General features: G+C 45.0%; 1 protein-coding gene across 1 annotated transcript in view; it reads left to right on the top strand.

Annotated features, from left to right (window-relative positions):
• UBFD1 (ubiquitin family domain containing 1) overlaps nt 1-12,805 on the top strand; it is an 896,669-nt gene that overhangs the window by 644,102 nt on the left and 239,762 nt on the right. The gene's annotated exons all lie outside the window — the stretch shown is intronic.

Here is a 12,805-nt window from a genome sequence, read left to right as displayed (position 1 = left end):
TTTGTTTGGTCCCCCTGTGGATTCTGTTTTAAAGAAAATGGAAGACAAGGCTAAGTCTATGCAGACTGTTAAAGATTTTTTGCAGGTGCAGCCTCCAAAGTTTAGTAGAAATTGGCCTACTAAGGGGTGGACGTACCCTTCTTCTGATTCTCAGTCTAGGGGTAGATCTAGACGTGGTAGGGGCAGAGCTCAGAGTACCTTCAGGCCCAGAACATGGAGTTCGCCTGCACAATCTGCTGGTGAGGGCAGGGGCCAGTCCTTTCGTAAACAGGCCCAATGACCTGCATTTTCAGCTGCCAGATTCCTCTTGCCTGGCAGCTCCTTTGGGAGGAAAGCTAGCACTTTTCAAGCAAAACTGGCTTTTAGTCACCCAGGACAAATGGGTATTGGACATTATAAACCGAGGCTACAAGTTCTATTTCCATACATTGCCTCCTTTCAAAGGCATGCCAGACGTTCCTCCTCGGCAAAGGATAGAGGCTCACAAACAGATTTCTTTACTTCTTCAAATAGGAGCTATACAGCCAGTTTCTCTGTCAGAAGTGGGCCTAGGATTTTATTCTCGCCTGTTTCTAGTACCAAAGAAAGGGAACACGTGGAGACCAATTTTGGATTTATCTATCCTCAACACTTATCTGGACATTCCAAAGTTCAAAATGCTGACGTTACAACAGCTTTTACCTCTGTTGGGAAAAGATCACTGGATGGTAACTCTGGATCTAAAAGAGGCTTATCTTCATGTTCCTATCAGGCCCAGTTGCAGGAGGTACCTGCGTTTTCGGGCTGGAAATTTACATTATCAGTTCTCTGCATTGCCCTTTGGCTTATCTACTGCGCCCAGAGTGTTCACAAAGGTTCTGGCTCCAGTGATAGCCTTTTTCAGGTTAAGAGGAATACAGATTTATCCTTATTTGGACGATTGCCTGATTATTGCACAAGACAAGGACGACCTTATTCATCATCTTCAGTATGTGATGGTAGTGTTAAGATGCCTAGGGTATTCTGTGAACGAAACAAAGTCCAGTCTAGTACCCTCTCAGGACATGTGCTTTCTGGGTGTGAGACTGAATACAGCTTCCCAGATGGCCTTTTTGACCCCGGACAAACAAAGAAGCCTTTCTCTTTATTTCCATCAAATGTCTCTACAGTCCAGGCTGACTGCAAGGACAGTCCTTCAAGCCTTGGGGTTCATGGCATCTTGTATTCTGGTGCTTCCCAATGCCAAACTGCATATGAGGAAGCTTCAATGGCATCTCAAAAATGTATGGACACAACACTGCCAAGATCTAGACACTGTCATTCGGATAATACCTTGCATTCAGAAGGAATTTTTGTGGTGGGCTCAGGAATGTCACCTAAACAAGGGACTCTCTGTGACCCGACCAGAGGCGAGTCAGATTCTAACGACAGATGCCTCGGACAAGGCTTGGGGAGCACACCTCAAAGGAAAACGGGTGCAAGACACATGGCCTGTCAGACTTCAACATTTGCATATCAACTTGAAGGAGATGTTAGCAGTCCAATTTGCATTGATGGCTTTCAAGGATTTACTTCTCCCAGGGCAGGTGTTGATTCAAACAGACAACACTACTGTCATGTGGTACATCAACAAGCAAGGGGGAACTCATTCGTACCCTCTTTGCAGGCAAGCAATGATTTTGTGGGAGACTGCTCTCAGTTTACACCTCAATCTTCAGGCAAGGTTTCTACCAGGAGCACAGAACTCCTTAGCAGATGTGTTGAGCAGACAAATAGTGGATTCTCACGAGTGGAAATTGGATCCTCATGTATTTCAAAAGTTGACAGTGTCATGGGGAACTCCAGACATAGATCTGTTCGCTTCTCCACTAAATTACCAGTTGCCAAAGTTTTGCACAAAAATGTTTCATCCCACAGCTTGGAAGGTGGACGCTCTATCATTCAGTTGGAACAATCTTCATGTATATGCCTTTCCACCTCTGCCTCTTCTACCCAAGGTACTCTTGAAGGCCAGACAAGACAAGCCATCCATGATTCTGATAGCGCCGGATTGGCCTCGACAGCACTGGTACCCACTACTGAGGAGTTTAGTACGAGAGCCTCCATGGCCTCTGCCTTTGATTCCGCACCTTTTGTCTCAGGAGGGCAATCACTTCCGCAATGTCAGGATTCAGTCTCTGCATCTAACAGCCTGGCATATTCTGTTTTAGACTCTGGAGGGTCTCAGCTTCCACAACAGGTTTTGAATGTTATTTTGGAGGCCAGGAGGCCTAGTACAAGGAAAGTTTACACTGATAAATGGAGGAGATTTTTTATTTGGAGCAAAGGGAAGGACTTTGATGTTTCCAAGCCTGATTTAAGTGTTTCCCTTCAATATCTTACTGAGTTATTGGACAAGGGTTTGTCCTTCTCCTCCATAAAGGTTCATGCTGCAGCCATTTCTGCTCACTATGACTGTGACCCTCCTTTATTTTCTCATCCTTTGTTTAAGCAATTTCTTAGAGGGGCTAAGAACATAAGACCCCCACGTAGGGTTCCTACTCCTGCTTGGGATCTCAATTTTGTGTTGGAAAAACTTACTCTACAACCTTTTGAGCCTGCAGCTACTGCCGAGTTAAAATATTTGTCATGGAAGACTGCTTTTTTGTTGGCCATTACCTCTGCAAGAAGGGTTTCTGAATTACAGGCCCTTATGGCAGTGGAACCTTTCCTGATTTTTCATAAGGATAAGGTATCTTTGCGTACTAATCCTTCCTTTATGCCTAAAGTGGTGTCTAGTGTGGCCTTGAACCAAACTATTCATTTGCCTACTTTTTATGCAGACCCCCAAAATAAAGGGGAGAAGATTTTGCATACTTTGGATATTCACAGGCAGTTGCGTTATTATTTGAGCAGAACCAAGGGGTTCAGGCAGTCTCAGCAGTTGTTTGTTTCTTTTGCTTTGGGTTCTCAGGGAAAACCTGTTTCAAAACAAACTATTTCTAAATGGATTGGTTTTTGTATTTCTTTCTGTTATTCCCATCATGGTAAGGATATTCCGGCTGGAATCAGACCTCATTCCACTAGAGCTACTGCCACTTCTACTGCCTTTCTAAGGGGGGTAGCTACAAAAGATATTTTGGAGGCAGCTACTTGGAGTTCAGTACATACTTTTTCTAAACATTACCACCTTCCTCTCTATTCTAAGTCCAAGGCTGGATTTGCCACTGCTATATTACAGGGCATTTTAGCAGCCCCTAATGCTTTATGATTTTGCCATCCTCCCTTTCCTCTGCTTTGGGATTCTACCCATATGTAAGGACTGCAGCAATGTTAGATGAAGAACATAGTACAGTTTTGTACCTACCATAAATGTAGATGTTCGAAGATCCACATTGCTGCAGTCCAATTTACCCTCCCTCCTTCCCCACTGTAGTTTGGCATGGTTATATGGTTTGGGTGGTGGTTGTTGTTGGGCATGTTTTTTGGGAGGTATTCTGTTTTTGGCTGTGGCCTTTCTTTTTAGGGCCTTCTGACATCTGGGGCAAGAAAAGACTGAGGATATGACGTCGGTCATGCGCTTTTATACCCTGACGCTCTGATGTCAGATCTGAGCGCCCATGATATGGTAGGTACAAAACTGTACTTTCTGCAAAATGAGTTTCAGAGCTACAGGCACTCATGGCTGTGGAACCTTTTATCATTTTTTATCTGGACAGGGTCTCCCTGAGGACAAACCCAACATTTATGCCTAAAGCGGTGTCCAGTGTGGCTCTTAACCAAACCATTCATCTGCCAACTTTTTATCCAAATACACAGAACAAGGGGGAAAGAATTCTGCATTCTTTGGACGTACACAGACAGCTTAGATTTTACTTGGACAGAACCAAAGTTTTCAGAAAGACAGAGCAATTACTAGTGGCATATGCTGCAGGATCACAAGGAAAGGCTATCTCAAATCAGACTATTTCAAAGTGGATAGGCCACTGTATTCGTTTCTGCTACTTATACCATGGCAAGCCAGTGCCTAAGGGCATTAGGCCACATTCCACCAGAGCTGCAGCCACTTCAGCCTTTCTCAGGGGAGTACCAACCAAGGACATTTTGGAGCAGCTACTTGGAGTTCAGTGCACACCTTTACAAAGCACTATCATCTGCCACTGTACTGTAAATCCAGGGCAGGCTTTGCCACTGCAGTTCTACAAGGTCTCGTAGCTGCACCTAATGCTGTTTAGCTCCAGCCTCCCAACCATAGCTTGAGAATCTACCCAAATGTAATGACTGCAACAGTGAAACACGAAGAACCTAGTACAGTTGTGTACACTTACCATAAATGTAGATGTTCAAGTGTTTTCACTGTTGCAGTCCAGGTTACCCAAACGCCATACCCCCTTTTCTTCTGATGGAACCTATCTTTCCTTCTCTGATTTATACAACCCATGTGGCGTATTTGCTTGTGGATGAAGGTAAAGATGTTCGTGTTTCACTGTTGCAGTCATTACTCTTGGGTTATCCTGCTGGCAGGCTACCCACACTCGGCCTGAATTCCAAAGTCTTGGTCCGGCGTCAGTTGCTATCGCCTCTTCCCTGACGTCAGTGCGCCAGGGGTATAACAGATGCAGCCGACGCCACTTTCTTCAGTCTTTTGTGCCGTGTGGTGCCCAAAGCAAAAGCAGTTCGCAAGTGCCAGTCGACTGACTCCTGAGAGTTTCAGAATTGAATTTCAGATCCGAAGGCTTCATTAAAGCTAAGTACCGCATTGGGGAAACTTTTTTCTTGCTCCAGACCAATGTCAGAAAAAGTTAACAATTGTATTTCTTGTGGGAAGCAAATACCTCATAAGGATTTTCAGTCTTACTGTATTCCTTGCCTAGGCCCTGATCACAGTGTTGCTAGCTGTTGGTTTTGTGCTAGATTTAACCAACGCACTATTAAGCGTCTGTACGATTTTGCCTTTCATTACTTTGGCCGAAGGTTTGATTATATAATGCCATCGGAACAGCCGATGACCGGAGTTTACAAAAAAACGCAAGGAAAAGACAGGTATCCAATGTCCAAAACCGACGATGAGGCCCCCGCTAGGCCAGTCGCCGGTTCTCAGTGAGGCGTTTTCGCAGCCCCTGACGCCCGCTACCTCAGAGCCACAGGCCGCTACCAACTCCCACGTGGAGCCGACTAGGCCTCTGGATACTCAAGGTATTGGACCCTCGAAAACTATTCCCTCAGATGGGTCCGGAGCCGCTGAGCAGGCATTGGCTTCTGAGGGTGTTTTCAGACCTACACAATTATATGTTATGCCTACTTCTGCTTCAAAGACTAAATCAGCTCTAAAGACAAAGAAACAAGTACAGCATTCTCCAGGACAGACTTCCATGCCTAAGAAACGGATGCTTAAAATGGCCAAAGACCTAATTACTTTGATCAGGGGTTCCCATCCCCCTCCTGATAAGAGGCCTAGGCAAGAGGCAGAATGTGACTCCTCAGATCAGGTTTCAATTTCCTCTGATTCCTCTTCTGAACAGGGATACTCTTTTCCTCCCTATGAGGATTCTGATGCTGAAGAATCTATTCCTTCAGCCTCTCCTCCTGAGGATTATTCTTTTGGGGAAACCCTGCATACCATGAGGGAGCATTTTCATTGGGAAAGCCAAGATTATTCAGAGTCTAATAAAAGGTTCAGAGATTTTCTTTTACTACCTCAGCACTGACCTCTTGCTATTCTACCTGTTCTAGACATTGTAGATGATGTATTTTCAGAGTCTGGCCTGTCTCCTGACTCTTTACCCTCTGCACCTGCCAAGCCAGACACATACTACAGGGTTCCAGACTCTCATAAATTTCTATATAAAAACCCTGCTGCTGACCCATAAACTATATCTCAGGGTCCCAAAGGGGACAAGGCTTCCACTGCAAAAAACCCTGTCCCCTCTGATAGGGATTCTAGGGCACTGGACAGATGGTGGAAAAAAGTTTACACTTCTGCTACCTTGGCTGTAAGGGCTTTAAATTGTCAGTTTCATATGCTTAAATATCAGCAATATTTAATGTCATTGCTTAAACAGAAAATGTTGACAAATTCTGAATGTTCTGATAACAAGGAAATGCAGGATTTATTGCATGCAGCTGAACAAGTGGGAAAGCATACTTTGCAGTGTGGTTTTGATTCACTGGAGGCTCATGCAGGGCTGCAGTTATGGGTACTGTCATTAGAAGGCATGCTTGGTTAAAGGAACAGAATCTGCCTGATCATGTTAAAACAAAATTATTGAATGCTCCATTACAGCATGATACTTCGTTTGGTGTTAAAGCAGAAGAGGTGTTGAAGAAAATGGAGGATAAAGCGAAATCCATGCAGACAATTAAGGATTTCCTACAGGTACAGCCACCCAAATTTAGCAGGAACTGGCCTACAAGGAATTGGTCCTTTCCACTGTCAGACAGGCCACAAAGAGGCAGATACAGACGCCCCAGAGGCAGATCCCAGCCCCAAGGCTCATACAGGCCTAAACAATGGGGTGCTTCTACCTCCAAAATGCAGAGAGGACAAATCAGAACCATATGACTTTCCTCTGCCAGAACCAAGCACTTATCTTTTGGCAGCCCCCTTAGGGGGAAAAACTAGCACTTTTTTCACCAAATTGGTACATGATTACTCAGGACAAATGGGTCTTGAACATAGTGTCTCAGGGCTACAGGTTCCACTTTCACACCCTGCCAATAACAAAAGGTATGCCAGACCTGCCACACAATCAATGGGCAGAGGCACAAAAGCAAGTTTCATCCCTCATGGACATGAGGGCCATTCAGCAGGTACCACAACAAGAGCAGGGACAAGGATTTTACTCGAGACTTTTCCTGGTGCCCAGAAAGGACAAAGCCTGGCGACCAATACTGGACCTGTCTATTCTAAACACATTTGTGGACATTCCAAAATTCAAAATGTTGACTCTGCAGCAGCTACTGCCCATGCTGGGCAAGAAGGCTTGGCTTGTTACTTGGGACCTAAAAGAGGCATACCTGCATGTCCCAATCAGACAGTCTTGCAGAAGATACCTCAGATTCATAGCTGGCTCAATGCACTACCAATTCTCTGCACTGCCCTTTGGCTTATCTACTGCGCCCAGGGTCTTCACCAAATGCCTGACACCAGTAATTGCATTTTGCAGACAAAGAGGAATTCAAATATATCCTTACTTGGATGACTGCCTTATTCAAGCAGAGAACAAAGATATTCTACTACAGCATCTGGCGTTTGTAAAAAGATTACTAATTTGCCTAGGGTACACAGTAAACGAAAAGAAATCAAAACAAGTACCCTCTCAAGAGATAATATTCCTGGGTGCAAGCTTAAATACAACTGCCCAGATGGCTTATCTCACGCCAGATAAACAAAGACAACTGACTGCTTACTTCAAAATGTTGGCAACAAAGACCCAGTTAACTGCAAGAAAAATTCTGCAGGCTTTGGGCTTCATGGCATCCTGCATACTGCTAATTCCATATGCCAGACTGCATATGAGGAAACTACAATGGTATCTAAAAAGTGTTTGGACTCAACATTGCCACAGCCTGGAAACATTACACCCTCATTCCCTGCCTGCAACAGGAGTTTCGATGGTGGGCACAGGCCTGTCACCACAACAAGGGACAGCCATTCACTTTACCCACAGCCAGGCAGACACTAACAACATTCGCATCAGATTCCCCTAGGAAAATGTATTCAGGACACATGGCCCGCAAGCCAGATGCATCTTCATATCAAACAAAAAGAGATGCTAGTTGTTCAGAATGCCTTGACAGCTTTCAAGGATCTACTTCATCCAGGACAACTACTAATAAAGACGCACACTACTACAGTCATGTGGTACATAAACAAGCAGGGAGGCACACATTCCTACCCCCTCTGCAGACAAGCCATGACTTTGTGGGACATAGCATTGACTTATCAAGTTCACCTGCAAGCACAATTCCTGCCAGGAAAAACAAACACTCTGGCAGACGAACTAAGCAGAAAGCTCATGGATCCCCACGAGTGGAAACTGGATACACAGGTCTTCAGCATGATAACAAGGAAATGGGGATGCCCAGACATAGATTTATTTGCCTCCCCTCACAACTGCCAACTACAGAAATTCTGCACAAGAATTTACCACAAGCAAGCATGGAAAGTGGATGCCCTATCCTTCAGCTGGAAAAACCTAACAGTATATGCCTTTCCCCCACTGCCTCTCCTCCCCAAGGTACTCCTAAAGGTCGGATAAGAGAAGCCAAAAGTGATACTGATTGCCCCAGACTGACCACACCAGTACTGGTACCCAATCCTAAAGAACTTGTCTCAAGGACCAGCGTGGACATTACCTCAAATTTCCCACTTACTGACCCAACAACACAATCAGATCCTACACAGCCACATCAGTACCTTAAATCTGGCAGCATGGTGGATAATGTAGCCATTCATGACACTCCACTCTCCAAAGCTGTAATGGATGTTATCTTGGAGGCCAGGAGGCCCAGTACCAGAAAGTCTTATGCAGAAAAATGGAAGAGATTCTGTGCTTGGAACCAGGAACAAGGGATTGACACGTTTGTACCAAATATTCCTCAGATTTTACAGTATTTAACTGAGATGCTGGACAAAGGCCTATCCTTTTCATCAATTAAGATTTATGCCTCTGCCATTTCAGCCCATTACAATACAGAACCACCTATTTTTTCTCATCCATTACTAAGGCAGTTTCTCAGAGGGGCAAAACACATAAGACCCCCAAGAAGAGCACCAATACATGCATGGGACCTAAATTATGTCTTGGAAAAACTCACACTGCCTCCTTTTGAGCCAGCCTCAACAGCGGATATTAAATTCTTATCCTGGAAAACAGCTCTGCTCCTAGCAATAACCTCTGCAAGACGAGTCTCGGAGTTACAGGCACTCATGGCTGTGGAACCTTTTATCATTTTCCATCCAGACAGGGTTTCTCTGAGGACGAACCCTACATTTATGCCTAAGGTGGTATCCAGTGTGGCCCCTAACCAAACTATTCACTTGCCTACCTTTTATCCAAACCCACAGAACAAGGGTGAGAGACTTCTGCATTCTTTGGACATGCACAGACAGCTACGCTTCTACTTGGACAGAACTAAAGCTTTCAGAAAGACTGAGCAACTTTCAGTAGCATATGCTGCAAGATCACAAGGAAAGGCCATCTCAAACAGACCATTTCAAAATGGATAAGGCCATTTCATTCGTTTCTGCTACTCACAACATGGCAAATCAGTGCCTAAGGGCATTAGGCCTCATTCTACCAGAGCAGCAGCCACTTCAGCAGCCTTCCTCAGAGGAGTATCAACCAAAGACATCTTAGAGGCTGCAACTTGGAGTTCAGTGCACACTTTTACAAAGCACTACCACTTACCTCTCTACTCTAAATCCAGAGCAGGCTTTGCCACTGCAGTTCTGCAAGGCCTCATAGCCTCTCCTAATCCTATTTAGCCCAGCCACCCATCCTCAGCTTTGGGATTCAACCCAAGAGTAATGACTGCAACAGTGAAACACGATGAACATAGTACAGTTGTGTACCTACCATAAATGTAGATGTTCGAGTGTATTCACTGTTGCAGTCCAGGTTACCCTTCCACCATCCCCCTTTCTTTTGTTGGGTCTCATCTGTACTTCTCTATTCTATACAACCTATGTGGTGTATTTGCTTGTAGATGAAGGAAATGTTTACTTTACTGCATGCATGTTTATTGGCATAATTTTGTTAGCCTACCATTTTGGGGGCACCTGACATCTGGGGCAAGAAAAACTGAAGAAAATGGTGTCGGCTGCATCTTTTATACCCCTGGCGCGCTGACGTCAGGGAAGAGGCGAAAGCAACCATCGCTGGACCAAGACTTTGGAATTCAGGCTGACTGCGGGTAGCCTGCCAGCAGGATAACCCAAGAGTAATGACTGCAACAGTGAATACACTCAAACATCTACATTTATGGTAGGTACACAACTGTACTTTTATATTGCTGCATGTAACATTATATATACATATACATTTTGGCTACCCTTTTAGGGGGCACCTGACATCTGGAGCAAGAAAAAGTAAAGAAAATGGCGTTGACTGCTTCTTTGATACCCCTGACGACCTGACGTCAGGGAAGGGGTAACAGCCGACGCAGGACCCAAGACTTTGGAATTCAGGCCGACTGAGGGCAACCTGCCAGCAGGATTACCCAATTGTAATGACTGCAACAGTGAATACACTCGAACTTCTACATTTATGGTAAATGTACACAACTGTACTTTTCTTTCGTGAACCAAAGAAGAAGGGAAAAAGAATCCTTCACACTCTAGATGTGCACGGGCAGCTCAGATCCTATATAGTCAAAATTGTAACCTTCAAGAAAGCTGATCAGTTGTTTGTCTCCTGTGAAAGTAAGAGGAAAGGGCAGTCCGGTTCAAAACAAGATAATTTCCAGGTGTTTTTGTCATGTTGTTGCCTTGTGTTATTCTCGCAATAAGAAGTCATTTCCAGGCACAGTTACAGCCCATTCCACTAGGACTTTAGTGTTTTTTCTGGAAAGGAATGAACAGTAGAAGTATTGTAGAGGCAACAACAAGGTCCCCTGTAACCACATTTGCAAAGCATTACAAACTGGATTATTTCACCAGATCCAGAGCATTCTTTACTAGGACCATTATCCATGGGATTCCTGGAGTCTTAAGTTTATTGGCCTCTTCCCTTTTGTCCTTTGTTTCCTTAAACTATGGTAATCTACTCCTTTATCTTAGGCTGCTACAGCAGTAATCTGTTTGAGTATAGTACAGTTGAACACATGAAACTTACTGTAACAGCAGCTGTTCTAATAGATTGTCACAGTAGCCTCCCCTTCCCCCAGCCCCCCTCTTCTTGCTTGCATTTTTTAGGTGTTGCCAGGGTGTGGATTTGTCCACTCTCTATTGTATATAGTTACTGTTTGGTTTATTTTCTTCAGAAGTCTTGCCTCCCTGCTTGGCAAAAAATTGCTCTGAAGCTTTCCGCACTCAGCTGACTTTTTTATGGAGCTCCTAACGGTTGGAACATGTGGAAGGTACCTTTCTCTTTTAGAAGCTGGCTATTTGCAGTGAGGTAGGACCCATAAAGGTTAGGATATTGTTTTATAACTTCCTTAACCAGGCAAGCCTACAAGTGTCCCTTTTTGGTGGTGACCCATGAGCAAACTGTGGATCTGATGTCATTTTCATTCTTTCCTCAACCTTTGGTTCTCAGATCTGACTCAGCTGCTTTCCAAAGCTTTAGTCTCCGAAGCTTGTGCTCCTCCCCTACCCATAATGCCTCATTCCTCCAGATTACTTCAGATCTCATTTGCCGTTCTGTCAAGAAGCATTGTGATCCATACGCTTAAGCTCCGCTGAGAGTTTCTCATCTGCTTTTCTTGCAGATAAGCCAAGTTTTTTTCTTTCTTATTACTTTTATTTTCTCTTTCCCCTATCTTCTGGTTCATATAGACTAGTTAAAAAAAAAAAAAAATGTTAGTCCGTTTTTGCAGGTCTTTCTTTGCCTCCTTCCATTCCCTTTCTTTCTCCAACCTTAGTATGTCTGATAAAACATTAGGGTTTAAAAAGTGCATTTCCTATGGGCGTAAGATTCCTTTTTCTGCTGCCCACAGGGAGTGTGTGCATTGTCTCAGCCCTGCATGTCTTGAAACCACCTCTTCTGTCTGCAAGGGGTTTTGCCCACATACTTTGGCTGACTGCCAAAATAAACTTATTTTAAAGGGCCTGATTCCTTCTTCTGCCACAGCTGCAGGTTCTTCTACTTCATGGATCAGCCCCCCCAGCCAAGAAGCAGAAGTATGTCTGGGAACACAGAAAGTGTTCCCTGGACAAGTCTGCCTCCACATCCAGTGAGCCTCCCAAAAAGGCTCCCAGAGCATCTGACTCAAAATCCTCGGTCCCAAGTAAGTCTGACGACTCATCTCCTTGGACTAGCCCTCTTCTTCCTTCCTCGGGACCGACTCCTGCTGCCACAGGATCTCCCTTTTGGGACAGATTCCCTAAAATATTCTGTAGACGTCCTTCCACATCTTCTGTCAGGTCGTCCTATAGTCTTTCCAGGTGTGGCAGTTCCTTCAGACACAAATCAAGATGGGGGTTTTACCGGCTCTGTCCCCCACTGGGTATGTGAGTCGATTTTCTCTTTTCAGGCCTGCTGCTCCTTCTCCAATCCAACCTTCTGCTTCAGAGTTCTTGGATCTGAAGGCCACGAGAGTCAAAGTGTCTGAGCCAGTAGTGATCACTCGGACTCCGATAGTTTCCCTGACAAGCTCTGCTCCAACCACGTCGAAGCAGAGTGGCTCTCTGAGCCAAAGCCTCAAAGTTGGTTCCATGGGGGTGACTTCAACTCCGAAGTTTGCGGAGCCATCGCTTCCCCTTGGAGCCTTGGTGTTCAACAGCTTGGTGCCAACTCCTCTTCAGAGTGGACAGCTGGGGGGGCTCAGGTGCATTTTGCCCTAGCAACTTTGGCTTTGGTGAGATTGTCTTCATTGTCTCCATGCCCATCTGCCTTCGACTGGGTGGAGACGGTTCTCTCCTTACCAAAGAGATCCTAGGCTCCAGTACTTTTGGATCTACCCTTACCTCCTCGGATACTGTTTCTATGACCCCACGTCTGCTACTTCCAGGACATCTGACCCAGCAAAGTTTCCAACCTATTCCACCCTTGGAACCCCAGGTCTCTTCGATACCTCCCAGGAACATCCCCCCAAAAAAGAACATGCAAGAGGAGGCACCTGGATTCTCCGCAAGAATTTGTCATGGCAGACACTGATTTCGTGGAAATGGAAGGGTTCCCAA

Source organism: Protopterus annectens, chromosome 12.part0, assembly GCF_019279795.1.
Source record: "Protopterus annectens isolate FY-2018-M chromosome 12.part0, PAN1.0, whole genome shotgun sequence".
Taxonomy (NCBI): Eukaryota; Metazoa; Chordata; order Ceratodontiformes; family Protopteridae; genus Protopterus; species Protopterus annectens.
Note: the sequence above shows the minus strand (reverse complement) of the source record. Positions and strands in the feature narration are given on the sequence as shown.